This window comes from Camellia sinensis, chromosome 1 (assembly GCF_055761805.1).
Source record: "Camellia sinensis isolate YWXY chromosome 1, ASM5576180v1, whole genome shotgun sequence".
Lineage (NCBI taxonomy): Eukaryota > Viridiplantae > Streptophyta > Magnoliopsida > Ericales > Theaceae > Camellia > Camellia sinensis.
Genome location: NC_138961.1, coordinates 15,224,178 through 15,230,177, shown reverse-complemented (window position 1 = coordinate 15,230,177; position 6,000 = coordinate 15,224,178).

The following is a 6,000-nucleotide window of genomic DNA, read 5'->3' as shown; positions in this document are numbered from 1 at the left end:
TCAGAAAGCACTGATTTGTGCATGATGGATACACCCACTCCAGTTTGGATACATCAAGAGCACCAAATGGTCGAACCCACCACTGCTGAGATGTTGAGAATGATTAAAGACCTTCAAGGAACGGTGGCAGATTTGACCTTTGGGGTTTCAACCTCATCAAAGGATTCTCCAATCTTGGGACAAACTAAAAGTGGATTGGGCCAATCAAAAGCGAACATGGTCGAAGCAAGTAGCAAGAATGAGTGTAGGGTAAGTATTGATCCTTATACACATTTTGGTGGGCTATTGAGACTTTGAACGTCAAAGGGTTGAACAAGCAGCAAATGCTCGCAGTCATTGTAAAGACTGTGGATGACACTTTTATCGCTCAGGTTGAGAGCATTTTGAATCAAGGGGCAAGCATTGGAAAGGATGCTTTACTAGAAACACCTGTCCTGATTCCAGTCCCAAGCCCATGAATACCCAGCCAACACCTACCAACCCATTTGCCAATGTTTCTAAACCTGATGCTTCCTCCTCCCAAAAACGAACCTTCACCAATTTCTATATGAGCCCAACCTCGCCTTAAAGGTATTGATGGAGAAAGGGCATCTCAAACCGCTCAATCCTCGACCTCCCACTAATCCTCTCCCACCTAAACATGACCCTACCCAATATTGCACATTCCATCAGCAGTACGGTCACCATACTGATCATTGATTTCGCCTTCGCTGTGAAATTCAAGACCTGATTGACAATAAGGTCATCACCCCACTTGAAAATCCCAAAAGCTGTCATTGAACCTCCCTAACTACAATAGATTGCCACCCCATAACATAAATCCCATCCATGGCTTGCCAACAACTAACCTTGACCCCAGCCAGCACAGTCAAGGAGATGTGTGGGGACAACCGGGGTAATTGTGAGGCTCAATCTGTGAGACTCAATATGGATGCCTAAAATCAATCCTATTGGGTGTAGATGTTAATGCTGACTTGAAGGTAGGTTTGGACCCTCTCGTGTGCTACTTGAAGTTGTTTTTGAATTTTGCCAATGGGCTTCGAGAGTGAAAATCCCATTTTGTATCAAGGATACTGATTTTGTTTTGAATTGTGTCTTGTAAATAGTTGAGTTATGCATTTTATTTTTGTTGTCTTTTCTTGTGTTGTTGCATCAGTTAAGTCTTTTTCTTTGAGACACTCTTGTGTACCCTCAGGTCTTCGTTTTTCTAAATAAGAAAGTGGGAGTCAAGTTTCTGATCATTTTATTGTGCCTACATTAGTCCATGTGTGACTTTTTTGAAAATGGAAAAGGATTTGATTTTTGTTTTTGAATGAGATTCCATTGATAAGCACGAGTGTTGAGAAGGACCCCCTAAATGGTTTGAGTAGATTCTGAATTACCAGCATAAAGTCCTTCATGATTTCCAAATTTTAAACTGTTTCTTTTGTAAACTTGCGAAGATAAATTCAGAATTGTACGGGGTATTCTATACTGCCCTGGGGTTTTTCTTCACCTTGGTGATCATTTTGGCAAAGCACAAGACGGCTTTCAGAACTCACAATCATAGAATTTCTTCCCCTACTGTTTTCATTACTTCAAAAGGAAATGGATAAAGGAAACCGAAAAGAAAAAGAAAAGAGAAAAAGAAAAAAAAGAAAAAGAAAAGGAAAAGAAAAGGGAAAAGAAGTCAACTACCAAGCTAGGGGTATCCATTGGAATGAGGAATAGAACTTTTGTCTAAATTCGGTAAAGCCAATGCGAGGCAGCACCACATTGCAAGAGGAACCAACTTTGGAAAGGAGCATGAGAAAAGAAGAAGACATGCATAAGAGAATGGAGAACCGAACTTAAATCAAGGCGAAGCCAGTTCCAGTATTAGGGCAAGGATGACTATTAATCAAATTCACCACAAATGTTATAATGCTATCCTTGAGAGGCTCGCTAGGCCAAAAACCCGAAATAGTGACCTAGGCAAAAGTTAGAGCATGAAAAAATAAGAAATCAAATAAATAGAGCTCGCAAGGTTGAAAACCCTGAAGGGGCGACTTTGGCAAAAGTTAGAGCGCAAAAGAAGAGTGTCAAAACCCGAGTGAACCTTAGCCATGAACTACGTTGACCTGATTCCCATTCTTGGGATACATAGGCAACTTCATCCTGAAGTTCGGTCTCAACCATATCCATCTTGTTCATCTCGACCCAATCATCATCTTGCCTAATTCACGTCATCAGCTTCGTGTCAATCCATGAGCTACACTGACTGCTGCACATATCATACTTACGTTGGGTAAGAAAGAACTAGCTTGAATCAGCAAGTGGAGAAATTTTCATTACTTGAACTTATCAGTTGAATTTTTCACTTGAGCAAAAAATGAATCAAAACACGGGTTTTGCGAAATTGAGTTTTAAAGGGAACATAAGTAAATACTAAGGGCACTATGAACGATCAGTTACCTTGAGTCTTTTTTTCTTTTGGGTCAGTTGTCATTTCTGTTGTGTTATGCCTGGTGTTTGTTTCAATCTGCGTTATTCATCAAGTCACCATAACGTGTCTGTTGCTCAAAAGTGCTTTTCATCGAGTCACCATGGCGTGTTTGTCGCTCAAAGTTTAACAGAGTGGCATCGCCAAGAATTCCATACACGAATGTTCTCTCCAAACTCAAAAACAAGTCCATGTATGGAATTTATAAACAAATTGAGAGTGCCCATACAAGGGGCATCGCATTCATGATCATTACAAAGTGTATGTGAGGAATCCGTCATTACTTTGGGGGAAAATGGAGTAGTTCTCAACATGCTGGGACAAAAGAGAAGCATACGTTTGATTAATTCGCAACCGTTCTAGGATCTGATGATCCCCATCACACATGCCTGCATACTGTTGAAAAGGTGGCTAGTGACTGGACATTAAGGGCAATTTTCAGTACATCTGACCGCGTTATCCATCGAACTAGGGGCATGAACCCATCCGGTGGCTAATGACTGGACATTAGGGGCAATTTTCAGTACATCTGACCGTGCTATCCATCGAACAAGGGGCATGAACCTAGTCGGTGGCTAATGACTGGACACTAGGGGCAATTTTCAGTACATCTGACCGTGCTATCCATCGAACAAGGGGCATGAACCTAGTCGGTGGCTAATGACTGGACACTAGGGGAAATTTTGAAGACATCTGATTGGGTCATCAATTAAACAAGGAGCATGGATCCAACATTTCTCTCCGTCCACTCAAAGCCATTTGTTAAGCACTATCCCCTGGATTAGGGTGAGCTCACCCCGATGATGATTCTGATACGATTCAGCTTTCGAAAGTTATCTCCGACCATTTCAAAAATCTCTTGGGATTGCCATTTTCCCCTCTGATTAATACATATGCTTTGGATTATGCATACGTGCTCATACACTTTGGTTTATTTGAATTGCATGATTGGTTGCTCCTGTTTCGTCAAGTTACCTTCCGCAATGTTTTTCAATTACATTTCAATAAGTTGTGGCAAGTTGATTTCAAATAAATTGTGGCAAGTTGCCCTACACTCATTTCATAAGGTACATGACGCATTACTTTGAGTACTGCTCATTTCCCTCTACATACCATGCATCTTTCAGTTTGTATTGCACTATTTCGTGCACCCTGCCTCGCGCTATTTTGTGCATTTACCTTGAGTTCGCCCTGTTTTGTGCATTCACTTTGAGTTCGCACTGTTTTATGCATTTACTTTGAGTTCGCACTATTTTGTGCACCTTGCATCGCACTATTTTGTGCACCTTGAGTTCGCACTATTTTGTGCACCTTGTGTTCGCATTATTTTGCGCACCTTACACCCCTTATCGTATTGTTTTGTGCACTTTGTTTGCACTGTTTTGTGCACTTTGTTCATACTATTTTGTGCACCTTGTATCGTACTATTTTGTGCACCTTGCATCGCATTGTCTTGTGCACTTATATAGCACTGTTTTGTGCATTCATTCACCCTCATTCGCACTGTCTTGTGCACTCACTGGGTCTAGGAGACTTTAAATCCTCTAGAGGTGCAGTTCCTTTGGTGTTTGTGATGCTCGAACGACTTCAAGTGGTTCAGTATAGCCACCTGACTGTGTTTGTAGTGAGTTCTTAGGAGATCAACTGAGACGGAGGAAATTAGAGTTCGAATGGCAATGCCTAGAACGCAAAGGTTCAAAATTTCTGAGACTAAAGTACGGTTTAAATACCCAGGGTGTATCCTTGGCTTGAAATCTGTATGGCAACCCCATAGGTTGAGGTAGCTTGTATACGCCTCAATTCTAGTTACTGAACCAACCTAGTCTATTACCTTGTTGGAGAATAGAAAAAGTTGCAAACATAGCTAGGGAGAAAAGTAGTACTCGTGGTTTGGAAGCGCAACAAGAACAAGAGGAAAATCCCCAACATCATAAGGTGAGTAATCTCCAATTGCCTCTATAAAGGACTTTCACTTTCCCAACTACTACATCGCATTTTATTAAGTATCATCTATCGCATTGCATATAACATCTATCGCATGTTATTACATCATGCATCTTTTCTATGTTAGGCTTAATTTGGCATGTGCTCATATCTTTCCCTCGTTGAAACATAGTTCTGTCATGTGTAAGTGCCCATGCTGCGTTGAGGCCAGTATTGAGGGTGTCAGCACCTTTTCTGTGTTAGACGTGGTTTATTTTGTGTCCATGCCTTTTCTAGGTAAGATGTCCCTTATTCACTACATCCATTGCATCTTACTTTGTCCAGTTGCATTCAACATTTAGGATCATTATCTTTCCCTAGCAGGTCATTCCTCACTTATATCATACCATCCAATTACTTGTACTTTTTCTCTTTCTACGAAAAACATAGTTTTGTAGGTGCTCGCACCCCTTTCATGTTAAAATATGGTTGTGTTATGTGTAAGCATCCATGCTGCGTTGAGGTCAGTATTGAGGATGTAGGTACTTAGCCTGCATTTGGCGTCATTTAGCTCGTAACCACACTTCTTTTCTATATAAAATGTAGTTTGATTTGCATCTTCATTTCTTTATGATATTTATGTGGTAAGCACTGCTCGTGGCTTAGATTGCTTACATTATATATCATTTGCATTGTTTCGTTGCATTGTGTATCATTTTGCATTCTGCCCCTGAACTATGCTGGTTTGATTCCTTGCAACGGGATATGTAGGCAACCCTCGAGTTCAACCAACTGTATCTGCATTTTGTTTGTTTACCCAAGTCTTACGGCCTTGTCAAAATGGGTCGTCTCCAGGCTTTGACATTCACTCGCGTTATTTCATAACTATTCGAGCACTGTCAAAGAGGGGCAACTGTAGACACCCTATTTTTGACCGCCCTTAAGACTTAGGTGCTTTATTCCAAACACTTGATGATGAAAGTGGTATTGTGCGTAGTTTGAGGTCTTAACGAAGGGGCCATGTTTGAAGCTCCGAAACAATACCAAACCTTCCATATTTCCATTAATTATACCCAAGAAATTCATTTTTACACAATGTGCCACCCTATGCTGAGGCTGAAACAGAAAAACAGGGGAACCCATTGAGGCCCGATCGTGCCTCATTGAGGGCCGGCCGTGGCTATTGAAGGCTGGCCGTGCCTTAATAGCGAGAAATACTATTCTGGGTGGGAGGCCGCCAGCTGTCCATTTTTGAAGATATTTATAACCCCTCTTGCTCAAATTCTATAAAAGCAACCATATATCTCTGTTTTGAGGGTTGAACAATTTCTAACAAGCCTCTACACCACCTTGAGAGCTCCTTTTTCTCCTTCTTCTTGTGCAAGCAACACTTTGAGCTAACTTATCACCTTGAACCTATATTCATACACCATATACACCTTCACACCTTAGCCTAGGAACCTTGGTTGAATCTTGAACACCATAATTCAATCTTAAGAGTGTGGTGAGACTTAGCTTGGTTTATAAGCAAAAGCTTGCTTCTTTGAGAGGCCCAGCTGGGCTTCATTGAGGGCCGGTCGGTCATCAATTTTTGGTCAGCAATGTATTTTTGTAGA